The sequence below is a fragment of the Haliotis rubra genome, unplaced genomic scaffold, assembly GCF_003918875.1.
Source record: "Haliotis rubra isolate DU_JTF1 unplaced genomic scaffold, ASM391887v1 Scf138, whole genome shotgun sequence".
Lineage (NCBI taxonomy): Eukaryota > Metazoa > Mollusca > Gastropoda > Lepetellida > Haliotidae > Haliotis > Haliotis rubra.
In genome coordinates, this window is record NW_025765314.1 from 332,549 (window position 1) to 346,097 (window position 13,549).

At 39.1% G+C, this 13,549-nt stretch overlaps 1 protein-coding gene across 2 annotated transcripts in view; it reads right to left on the reverse strand.

Moving 5' to 3' along the window:
- Positions 1-6,294: 6,294 nt before the first annotated feature.
- LOC124268401 (CD109 antigen-like) overlaps positions 6,295-13,549 on the reverse strand; it is a 67,976-nt gene continuing 60,721 nt past the window's right edge. The window contains exon 19 of one of the 2 annotated variants that reach the window (XM_046703369.1): positions 6,295-6,385. The gene's annotated coding sequence lies outside the window, so the exon portion shown is untranslated. Of the gene's footprint in view, positions 6,386-10,901; positions 10,989-13,549 lie in introns of those variants that run through there. The other variant, XM_046703367.1, reaches the window with a different exon arrangement.

Here is a 13,549-nt window from a genome sequence, read left to right on the forward strand (position 1 = left end):
TTACTAAAACATTGATACAACTGTCACATGACATTTTCAGCCGCAGAAAATGCATATATGTACCCCAAGGATGATCTCTATGAAAAAGAATGTCATTCAATAATAAATGGAGGATATTATATGAGTGCCCATGTCATACTATGTTTACGACACGAGTACCTAAATGTTGGTATTTGCCGAGCGAGAGTGAGGGAATACCGATATTTAGGCACGAGTGTTGTAAACATAGTATGATATGGGCACGAATATAATATTCTGTTTATTAACGAAGTAGTCAAATGGAGGAAAATAACCCATATCTACTTTCAAACATAGGCTGTCCACCCGCCATCGCCGCATGTAGAACACAAAGTCACAGAAGAAACGTGACGTCATAGCATTGTTCATGACGTCATGTCACCATGACAAAGTGATATTTTGCCCTACGGCATCGTATGAAAAATATGAACCCTGATATGTTCGCCCTCGTAGATAATAAAGTAAGTGAGTGAGTGAGTAGGTAAGTGAAGTGAAGTGAGTGAGTGAGTAGTGAGTATGGTTTTATGCTGCTTTTAGCAATATTCCAGCAATATCATGGCAGGGGACACCAGAAATGGGCTTCACACATTTTACGCATGTGAGGAATCGAACCTAGGTCTTCGGCGTGACGAGTGAACGCTTTAACCACTAGGCAACCCCACTGCCCTCCAATAATAAGAGTTCTCAGATTTATTATAACCTATCTTCAGATGATAAGCATCAAACGTATATGGGAGAGTTACTTTAACAATTCCATGTCTGTGGCATCATGTCATGGCGGTTATGTCCTAAGGTCAGATTTTGATTGGCTGCTTTCCTGATTGTATCTTATTGATAAGTTAGTCATACTTTGGTCAGACTCACTTATGGCAGCATCACAACGTTCTGGTCTCAGAGAGTTGATAAATATTCTTAGGTCTTATATAGTTTTCATTATCATCTTTTCCTTGACAATCCACAGATATGACGGAAACGTTTGTGTGGAGAGTCACACTAGGTATGAGTAGTAAGCAGTTAGCTTGATGATGTCATAAACGATGATTGTATTATGTATTCATGCACCACTGTGATAATGAAAATAAGCAAAATGTATACTCAAAGGCAAAAGTTGGTGTGATCAACACATTTGTTCGTATAAATGAGAAAATGTTTATGACGCATTTTAATTTTCTATATAATGCACTTAATCAAAAACTCACACAGGGCCCTGTCAGTTGTTTTTGTTTTTCATGCTTTGAAAAAGTGTGTGGAAAAAAGGCATAAAATGTGCCCTTTAAAAAGTGTGGCTCTAAACTTCGAATCATTGTCACCCAAATTATTGATTAGACATCGAGGGATCCGAAAAACACAAATTTGGAAGAATCTGCTTGCATGTCTCTATCCAACGGCTAACTGAAAATGAAACATGGTGAGCCATTAGAATGCTTGAAACAAAAACACAGCAGTTTAACGTCCACAGGAACACCACATGCCGCAACAAAATGCTGTCTTTGCAGACCGTCCCCTAAGTTTCTGTCCACCTGTAACCTCGCCACGCAATGATCGTTGGGATCGAACCACCTATATGCTCCAAAGATTCCAACCTGCCAGTACACGGGACACATGCCAGACCTCCTGAAGACGACAAATTTTGACATCATCACGGACCTTTCCAGTGGTGCAGACAACATCTGCGGTGGAAATCACCACGTGAGTGAGACATGTTCTCTTCACTGACGAGTCCAAATTCGAACACGTTGGCCAAATCCGCCAGTCACCCTTCAGGAACTCCGCCAGGTGCTTCCACAGATATTTAATGCCATTCCACTTCTTGTGACCTTTGATTGGCTCTATGTGGTGCAGGTGTCAAGCATGCATCAATGCTCATGGTGGACATAAATGGTCTGTAAATAATCTAGTCTGGACCAGACAATCCAGTGATCAACAGCATGAGTATGGTGGACATACACATTATTGACTGTGTGAATTTCATTTTGACCGTTCTCTCTCACTGTGACCTCATAAGCATGTGTCCACCAGAAAATTAAAAATGTTCCATTTGCAAATCCTATTGTGGAATGATTTTCTTGGAATATTAAAAACATCTCACAAAAAAATATCAGTTCTTAATTCACATATCTAACTTCAAGTCAATCACAATAACTTTTGCCCTTGAGTATATGCTGATTCTACTTAAGTGGTGCAGTTTTATGGGGGTGCAAGAAACATGACTTCTTCAGTGCCTTAAAGATACAACTTTCCTTATGACTTGACCAATCAAAACATATTGAACTTGGTTTCTCCGGTCGGATATTTTTCAAACAACTTGCAAGATATGTAGTGATCACTATTTATGATTCTAAGAATTTGCAGCAATGAAAGTCCCTGTGACCCAGATACTAATCAAGTACCAGGTCAGCAAGAAGAGTGAGTGAGTGAGTGAGTGAGTGAGCGAATGAGTTTAGTTTAATGCTGCAGTCAGCAATATTCCAGCTATATGGCAGCGGTCGGTAAATAATCGAGTCTGGACCAGACAATCCAGTGATCAACAGCATGAGTATCTATCTATAATCCAGTCTGGCGCAATTGGGAACTGATGACATGTGTCAACCAAGTCAGCAAGCCTGACCACCTAATCCCATTAGTTGCCTCTTACGACAAGCATGGGTTACTGAAGATCAATTCTAACCCGACCTTCACGGGTCCAGCAAGAAGAGGATACTTACAGGAGTGCCCCGGTCCATGTAGTTGAAGATGGTCACCCTCATCTCAAAGCTCTCACCTTTCTTGATTGCATATGGCAGAGCCACAGACACAAAGAATGGCTGGAACGCTTTTATCTGAAATATTGATTTATAACAAAGGTTAGTCCAACTCAGCCTACCTGACTGGGTGGGTGGACAGGTTTCTGTATCTGTAATGTTCATAGGAACTATAAAACAGAAACAAATCAACTAAACCACATGTGGAAGGTGTCCTTCATGTACAGTTTCAGCCTTGCTTAAAGGCACAATTTCAAACATTTTCCACAATATTTTGACAATATTATATAATTGGGACATGCACACTCACTTTAGCTTCCTCTCGATGCAATAAAAGACGAATTATCCCTTACAACTTGCCTGAAATTGATAATTGAAACTTCGAGGCAAACAGCTTTCAAACAGAGAACACTTGCCATATATGGAATGTAAACAATTGCTCCGTACATCGACAACTATCGCACGCAGTGTTATTGGTGTTTGCCGAACTGGTCTCAATCACAAGCTGTGCATATGTTTTTGCACCAGACATTAGCATCTGGTTCTGAGGGCTGAGTTCTGTGTCCAAAGAAGTTATAGGATATTTGTAAAGAGCGCTCCAAGGGACATAACTCTATGGGGTTCGCTTTATAAAGACGCCAAATTTGCAATTAAACATCACTAGACAAGATTATTTACCTTTTAAGTTACTAGTATAAGTTGTTTTTGCTGGACATTGTATTATTTGCAGGGATTAAGATTACCGTATGATTTGTCTCAGCAGTACACAAAGCCGAAATAGCAATCAGCTGTGCACATCGCTTCCGCTTAACAAGTTCAAACATGCTAATAATATAACGGGATCTAATTCTGACGCAGTCATCAGTAAAATATAATACAGAATACCATTATTTAACCCAAAGAAATATATCCTAGCATTGTGTAATTTTAGTTACAGTTATTTCTCTATAAATTAATTAAGATATCTGTGTGTATTTGAGGCGAAATAGCAATCAGCTGCATTTTTTGCACACGCCGCTAAACAAGTTCAAACATGCACAATAATATAACGGGATGAATTCTGACGAGTCGCCAGTAAAATATAATACAGAATACTATTATTTAACCCAAAGAAATATATCCTAGCATTGTGTTAATGTTCAGCCATCAGAGGACAAGAGTAAGCTTTGTAAGGTGTAAATATGATCATCAAACTTTACCTTAGAACTTTGTGCCGTGATACCAAGCCCTTTCTCAGCACTGATAGCAAATGCTGTTGCCACCCAAGTTGTGATTGTGTCAGGCACTGTCTCGGAGACTGTCACTGTACCATCTCCACTGAAATAGATGTCATACTTAATAAATGATATTTTATCACATTGTCAGATAGTTATATACCACGGAACCATGCTAGTCTGGATCCCATTCACATAGTAATCGTATCTACTGGATGACTTCATAAACAAGGAAAGCCTTTAATTAGATGTATCAGAGTGAGTTTAGTTTTATGCTTCACTCATTGTACCTTTGTGGGAAATTGAACCCTGGTCTTCAGCATGACCAACGGACGCTTTAACCACTAGGATAACCCACCGCCCTTTCAGCTTAACCGTGTGGAGGTATAACAACGAACCAACAGGACTTACCTCACGGTTCCATCCTTCCATAACCAGGCTTCGGGGAAGAACTTGCGAGTGCGGCCAACCTCGGCATACTTCGGCTTAGCAGCAGCTCCAGCTCCAGCTTCAGGAGACTGTTGTATTTCTGGGACCATACCTGACATGAAACACACATGCCCTAGTAACCAGGTCTATACTCCAACAAACATCGGAATATATCAAGATTAGGATCAGTTTTACATATGTCAAAGATTTTAAAACACCATGAAAAGAAAATCAGCAGTTAAATTATTGACTTGAAAAGAAAAGATATAATTTACTAGTGATCATGTAGTTATATGGTTCTGTACAAATCACTGAGAAATCTGAGGCAAATATATATAAAAGGTTTTTACATTGTAGATCAAAATAAAGAAATCAAATGATTATCATCACTCTGGTATTTGAAACCTGGCATCAAGAAATATGCTGTCTAAAACAAAGCGTTTCTAAGTTGAGCAAAGGCCATTGCATTGACGATGTAGGTATACTTTAGATACACTCTGAAATTACCACTGGGAGAACACATGTATCTCCTTGACAGAATCTTATTAGATTAATCAAATTGTCCTTGAATGAATACAAAGACTGTAACAATGAATATTTTCAGTTGAGCCATTTGTTTTAGAAAGTTTGCCCTTAACTCTCTGTTGCTTCAAAGTTACTTCGTTTCCAACATCTAACAAGTTCTATGGAGACAGATACATGGCCCAAGTTCAACAGATTTCAGCATCAATTTTTGCCGGGTTGCAGTAGACCAATAACAATTTCAGCACTCTTTCTTCATTTTTTTTTTTGATCTGCACAGTTCAAGATATGCTTGACCGTGAAACAAAATAAAATACAGTCAGATGTCAGTTACCATGGTAACATTATCCAAGCATGCTTATACATTAAACATGATTAGTTTCATCTACAGTATTAGCTACAAGCAGTTCCCGGGTATATGATACATAGCATGCGCTGAGGGAAATACCATCACCAGGGGAGGAATATAGTAGTTGTTAGGAACATATAAGCTGTGGGTACTTCATAAAAGCAGAGGGAAAGCATTTGGATAAAAACCAATAATTCTCTTGCAAACAATGGTTTAGTAACTTCTCAAGATGTGGAACAAGATATTGGATGGGAAGCACACCTCACAACACATCAACACGAGGACGGAGAGAACAGGAAGGTTATAACCACACTAAGTTTACATTGTGTGATGAATGGAACACCCTGATAGAAAATATCTGGTAGGTCTACCATTATGTACTGAGTCACAGAGAAACAGGTGGATAGATGCTGCAAGACCAAGAAGCAGATAGTTCTTCCAGCAAAGACGAATGATGGCTTAAAGTGAAAGAGATGGATTCAAACTACTGAACTTGTTTACAAGGTGGATACTTTGTGCAGATGCTGATGGTCACAGTGTGAGTGAGTGAGTGATGCCAGAAAAGGGCTCCACACATTTACTCCTATGAGGAAACTGAAGCCGACTTTTCATGTGATGTATGATTTCTCTAACATCAAGGCCTCAACACTGCTCCTGTATATGTGGAAGTAGTGTCTGGGACAATTACAAGAAAGGAACTCAACTGCCGCAGATATCTCAGTGATATCTTAAGTGTCCTCTGCGGGTTAGACATGATGACCATGCTTGCTCAGATGAGTGTCAAGAAGTGTAACAGATGAAACGGCATCCCTAAACTACACTGTCAACTCATCTGGTGAAGTCAACACCACACTCAAAACTGAAGGGATAAACTATAAATCTGGCTTGCTAGCTGATCTACATTCTTAATTTAATATGCTGATATATGATATCAGTCAAAAAATCTACAACATATCAACTGCTTATTGTGAAGACCACGAAGACTTATTTCCATGGCAACTAGCTGAGAGCCTACCTGCATTGGCCATCATGGGCACCATTTCTTCGATCATCCCTCCCCTAAACTGAGGTTCCGTAACCGTCATGCCACTCATATAGACCAAGCCACTACCCTGGAGTAAACAACAGCCATTTGTCAAGTCCGTGGTAAAGTTGTGCATAAGTAGTTCCTGATGCCAACAGGTGCTTGTTGGTGGGACACATCAGATGGGCATTATCAGACACAGACACACTTCTAGTCAGTATTAGGCAAAGTGGATCCAAAAGCACTATTTCTATTGATACAGAACAAAACCTAAAAGCCCAACTCTGCTGAAGAAATAGTGCCAAGGCACCAGCGCTCACCTGGGGACATAGCTCTTATCTTAACAAGCTTTCCTACCATTGATATTAGCAACACATACACAGGTCATTCCATTCTACAAGTAATCCCACACAAAATCCTATTGAGAGAATTAGGATTCTATAGCCTGAGTGAAATAACCTCCCTCCCATTGGATACTTAAAACATACCACCACAAACCATCACACTTGCCTTGAAAGAGATTAAAAAAAAATGCTTTAGTTTTATATGGAAATCTACAATGGATGAGATTAAGAGGGAAATATTATCTATGCCATCCGAATATGGTGCAATTAGTGCCCCAATTGTGAAACACATCATTAATGCTCAGAATTTCATGGGTAAAAAGATTTTATGCCAGCACATTGTAAATAGTTGATAACTGCATACCAAATCATTATAGATTATGGTTAGCTAACCCTGAATATATAAGAAATATTATTGTCCCTAACATAAGATATATGTTTTGGAAAGACATAGTTATCGCATATAGATTACATTTAAACAAACAGTACTGAATACAACAGATTTCCTAAATCAACCTCTTTGGTTTAAAACCATATTTTTGAAGTGGGTAATGAAACAGTTATATTTTATAATTGGTACTATATTTTAGGGATACACTTTGTTTATGATTTCATGAACTTAAATACATATGAATTTTATACACATGAAGAATTGCATGGATGTTTTTGACATTGAGATAAATAGCCTTAGATATCAAAGCATAAAATCAGCCACTAAAGGATGCATGAGTTAACATCATATCTGTCACTTCCACCCTTTACCCACTTCTCCAATAATGCCTTTCAATATATCAAAACTTATTAATAACAGCAAAGGTACTAGATATTTTTATCTTTCCCTTCTGGAACCAAGTTATGAAAAATCATATGTGCACAAAAAGTAGGAGAGCATATTTGAAAGAAAATATGATAGTGAAATGATTGAAAATGTATACATGATGGGAAACAGATGTACCAACAGCAGTAATCTCAAATGGTTACAAATGAAGATACTACATAATATCATATTGGAGAACATCCTAAAAATTGTAAAACATGAAGTGGAAATAAATATATTTAAAAAAAAATCACATTTGCCTTGGAATGTATAAGGAAATGTTTCAAAGGGATACTGCACTTCATAATTTTATACATATGTATATATATTTTATGTGAACATAAAATGTCCTTATACCAGTCTTAAATATTCAACAAACAGTGCCCATATTATCATAGTGTTCATAAAGTATTGTCTTTGGTATCCACACACAAACCCAGTCTAGACATACGCCTAATTACAACACAGTGCCAAGCTACACTAGAATACACCATTATATGGTTCAGTCACTACAACATAGTACATGCTACAACACTGCAACACAGTGCCATGCTACAACACTGCCACATAGTGCCATGCTACAACACTACAACATAGCACCATGCTACAACACTGCAACATAGTGCCATGCTACAACACTACAACATAGTGCCATGCTACAACATAGTACAAGGTACATCACTGCAACATAGTGCCATGCTACAACACTACAACATAGTGCCATGCTACAACACTACAACATAGTGCCATGCTACAACACTGCAACATAGTGCCATGCTACAACACTACAACATAGTGCCATGCTACAACACTGCAACATAGTGCCATGCTACAACACTACAACATAGCCATGCTACAACACTGCAACATAGTGCCATGCTACAACACTACAACATAGTGCCATGCTACAACACTGCAACATAGTGCCATGCTACAACACTACAACATACACTACAACACTAAAGTACTGTCGGAAAAGAAAACTGTATTTTCTCATTTATCTCTACAATTTATGTAGTTGATATGTGCAAGTGTGAAATATCTGTTTAACTAAGTTCAGCCTAACTACAGTCTTAGTGAAGTGGAACACTTTTTATGGATAGACAACTTCTTTGTTGCAGTAGTAGTTGCGACATTTCGGTGTAGATCCTAACACCGTTATCAAGCACATTATTTGCTTGATAACGGTGTTAGGATCTACACCGAAACATCACAACTACTACTGCAACAAAGAAGTTGTCTATCCATAAAAACTGTTCCACTTCATCATACCAGCTTCTAAATGCCACTTAAGGAAGTTACAGTCTCAGTGGTAGAGAGATAGGAATCATAGAAAAAGGACTTTACTGAGGAGAGATTAGTGCAGAAATGAGCAAAAGTCCAAAACGATTTATTTGGAACAGACCATAGCTTTATGCAAATTAGTGTGCGACGATATTGTATTACAAAGGACATTTTTTAAATGCCCATATTGAAATTTATAAACGATAGCTGGCATAAAAAATAATAACTTTCATGCTGAAACTATTAAGGATGTAGCTACCATGGAGTCTCACTGTCACTATGAAAAGACACAGATAGGAGGGTTCGTCTCAATAGCAAAACCTAGACGGATGTGGCAGACGATCCTCGGGGTCGGGCTGAGGGATAGAGATATCAGCTAAGATAAGATAATCCTTTAGGGCAATTATACTGGGGAAGTACACGGCATGTCATAACAATTTACAAATAATATCCAGTCCTGTCGATCTTTGCGATTGTGTGGTCATGCCACCTATTTATTTTGAGACATTTAATACAATGCGTTTCTATGGTTATCAGGTATCATACTCTTTTACATATCTCAACATAAACTTCATTAAAAAAAGACACGTAACATGTTAATCAAAAGATGGGGCATAGTCAACACACATGAAAAAGCACAAAATATCTTTGAGATGACCTCTTGTGCCTGTAGGCAGCACATGCATTTCATGCCAGGTGAGTCGACGGTCCGTCGTCATACCTGGCTGAAGTGACCTAATTGACATCTATAGTCTGATCTATTGTTTTCAGCAGCTATTCATATTTTTTTCTAAGTTTTGCCCGATTTTACGAGTAAACATGCATTTCTTGATATCCTATTATGGATCCCACTGAATGTCAAGTTAGGCCCAAGTGGGTTATTTCGACATATGCTATTTGCAGTTGTGTAAAGTTTAGGGATACAGAGTAACAGCCTAAAAACAGTTTTTCTATTTCCGACAGTACTTTAGTACATCACTACAAACTACCCCCTCCACAACACCACCCAGCAGAACACACCAAACAATCAACCCTCTAATAAAGGTCTAATCAACAGTCATACCCAAATTCTTAAACATTCTTCTGCGAAGGATAATAATGGGTCGATCCACTTCAATCATCAAATTAGTCATATACTGAAGTCCTTGTTTCTGTCATTAAAACACAATGCGTGAGTTGTAATCTGACACTATCATTAAGCGTACCTGTACCTGAAAGTATAATCATATCTACCAGGCAGCTAGCAGGCTGTGGTTGAGTGACATGACTTATAAAGCGGTGATCGAAATAACCATCCAGTTTGATTAGTTATATGACACTTTGGTTCAATGGAGTAAGAAAAATGACATTCATTATGTTTCAATTTCCTAAGTTTCATAAAACATATTGATTTTAAATGGAGTTATGCTCTCAAAACAAGCACTACCCTCATTTCCCTACCTGTCATTTTGAAAATACCCCATAATCAAAGGCAACTGTGCACTACTTGAATGATCTGTGAAGCAAGTTTCAAATTGAAATATTTACAAGTTTAAGAGGTTTGTTCGGGAATGGAAATTGGATGGATGGACATGCTCATCATTATATCCCTCGGGTTTTCAAACCAGGGGATAATAAAATGCTTTATCGGTTATATGAAACAAAACAGGTAGGCTTCCTCGCATGAAGAAAATGTCGACCCACAGTGAATGGCCCAGGACAATGTGCAGGAGAAGCAGACTTACACAGGAAGGACCTGCACAATGAGGTTTGTGAATAGCAGAGACTCATTCTGGCAAGACCTGTACTTGAACTGAGACAAGCAGGACCAACAGAGAAAGGACCTGTACAATGAGGTTTGTGAATAGCAGAGACTCATTCTGGCAAGACCTGTACTTGAACTGAGACAAGCAGGACCAACAGAGAAAGGACCTGTACAATGAGGTTTGTGAATAGCAGAGACTCATTCTGGCAAGACCAGCCTGTACTTGAACTGAGACAAGAAGGACCAACAGAGAAAGGACAAACCCAGGGAGGACTTGTGCATGAACAATGACAACTAGCAGGCCAGGAGAGTTCAACATGCCGGTTAGACATGTACACTGAAAGCTGTGAAAGCTGTGACTGCAATCAAACATCAGTATATTTGTACTGAAGAAGCCACTGTTACCTTTAAACATAATGCCACCGTCCATCACCCTCTCAAATTCCCTTCGACGAGCTGCTTTTTCCACGATAATGTCTGTCATAAACACCAGACCCAGTCTCTAAACAACAAAACAGCGACCTTAAATTACTTTACATTATCTTAAAATAGAATGATGTTTAATTGTATTCGAGCTAACATCAATGACCTTTGGTTTTTGCATGATCCATTTTCATGGGAACTGAAAACCAGTTGTCACATGCAAGTCACGGACTTCGTCACTGGTCCCTTGGGCAAGTTTAATTAAAAGTAGTTTTTGCAAATCATACAGTTGATAAACTTGATCTTTAAAGCAACCCGACACGATTCAATGATAATGCCTGAAATAGAGCCATTGGTTGACTTGAGGCCAGTCAATCAGAAGTGTTAAGAACAAGAAGCATCAATGAGAACACAGTTGTCAGATTTCTGTTGAAAACAAAGTAATACTACAGATAGTAATGACAGAAGACTAAGCATCATCACTGGTTCACAAGATTGCTGGGTCCTTCCAGCATCCAATTGCTAGTACACTGCCATTTCTCCATATAACATGCTTACATTTGCATGTTTATTACTTCAATATAATCAACATCCGTGGCTTCCTCAGCACTGGTGTTGCATTTGGTTTAGAGACGAATGACATTTCCATCTTCAGAGGAGGGAAAGAGAGATTTGAGTATATGATGGGTTTGGTTTAGTTTGGTTTGGTGTTTTACGCCGCACTCAGCAATATTCCAGCTATATGGTGGTGGTCTGTAAATTATTGAGTCTGGACCAGACAATCCAGTGATAAACAGCATGAGCATCAATCTATGCAATTGGGATACGATGACATGTGTTGTGCATATGAATAAAGGGATGAACATTGTACTGAATGTTGAGCACAACAAATCTAGACAGTTGGAACTGGAGTGACCACCATTTCCACAATCAGATTTGACTTTCAGAAAGGTGAGCTTAGAATTCACTTCAGTCATACATGTATCGCAGTCACTGTCACGGAAACACAGTGAGTGTATTAACTTAGTCACGACATAATACCCTTTCACTATTCAGTAGCCTCTCACTATTCACACAGTGCCAGTACCCTCTCACCATTGACACAATGCGACTACCCAGTACCCTCACTATTCACACAAAGTGACACAGTGTGACCAGTACTCTCACACTATTCACACAATGTGACCACCCAGTACCCTCTCACCATTGACACAATGCGACCATCCAGTACCCTCTCACCATTCACACAATGCGACCATCCAGTACCCTCTCACCATTCACACAATGCGACCATCCAGTACCCTCTCACCATTCACACAATGCGACCATCCAGTAGCCTCTCACCATTCACACACCACCCAGTACCCTCAATGTGACCATCCAGTACCCTCTCACCATTCACACAATGCGACCATCCAGTACCCTCTCACCATTCACACAATGTGACCATCCAGTACCCTCTCACCATTCACACAATGTGACCATCCAGTAGCCTCTCACCATTCACACAGTGCCAGTAGCCTCTCACCATTCAAACAATGCGACCATCAAGTACCCTTTCACCATTCACACAATGCGACCATCCAGTACCCTCTCACCATTCACACAATGCGACCATCCAGTACCCTCTCACCATTCACACCAACACACAAAACATGGGAGGGTCAAGAGAAACACAACACACAAAACATGGAAGGGTCAAGAGAAACACAACACATCATAAACATATCAAGCAGAAACACGACGCCATCCACAGAGAAGTCTTATCCTCATTATCTCGTACTTCCGTTGTGAGAATGCTACCCATGTTTCCATCTGCTTTTATCATGCACATTATTTGGGTTAAATGCTCAGGTAGACAGTCAACAGGTGTCTTGCTGATGTAGTAATAGGGTGAAGTACGGACTAAAATCTGGCAGAAACAGGATGCTATACAGAGAAATAGTGCTGTTATAATTTGCTGTAATCACATCATAGGTTATGGTGTACTGAAGTGTTACATCATACAGTTTGTGCAAGAAGAAAATGGAATTAGCTCATATGAAGTAAGATAATTTGTGTGTATTGAAGCAATATGAATATAGTAGTTGCCAGCTTTCAGATGCCAAGCACACACAAGGACTCATAATCAGTACTGTAGTCAATATATACAGGGGTTTGGCACTCACTCAATGACTCTAGTCTAGCTTAACAAAATGCTGAGATGAAGCTTATGATGAGCAAACTTTACAAATAAAAGCTTAAGCTTGAGTCCAAATAGCTACAAAGTATTTCAACTGACTGACTGACTGAGTATGGTTTTACACCGCTTTTAGCAATATTCCAGCAATATCATGGCGGGGGACACCAGAAATGGGCTTCACAAATTGTACCCATGTTGGGAATCTAAACCCGGGCCTTCGGGTGATGAGCGAACGCTCTAACCACTAGGCTACCCCACTGCCCCACATTTCAACATACCATAGTTTATAGAACTGAATTGCTTTATCAACTGTTAAACACAATACCATTTATCATCCATAGGTTGATTATATTTATTAATAATGCATACATTTTCTAAATTTAACAAAAGAGTATATCAAGGAAAGTGTGTGCAATGAAATTCAATGTGTAGCAATTTCATTTGCTGTGACATTGATC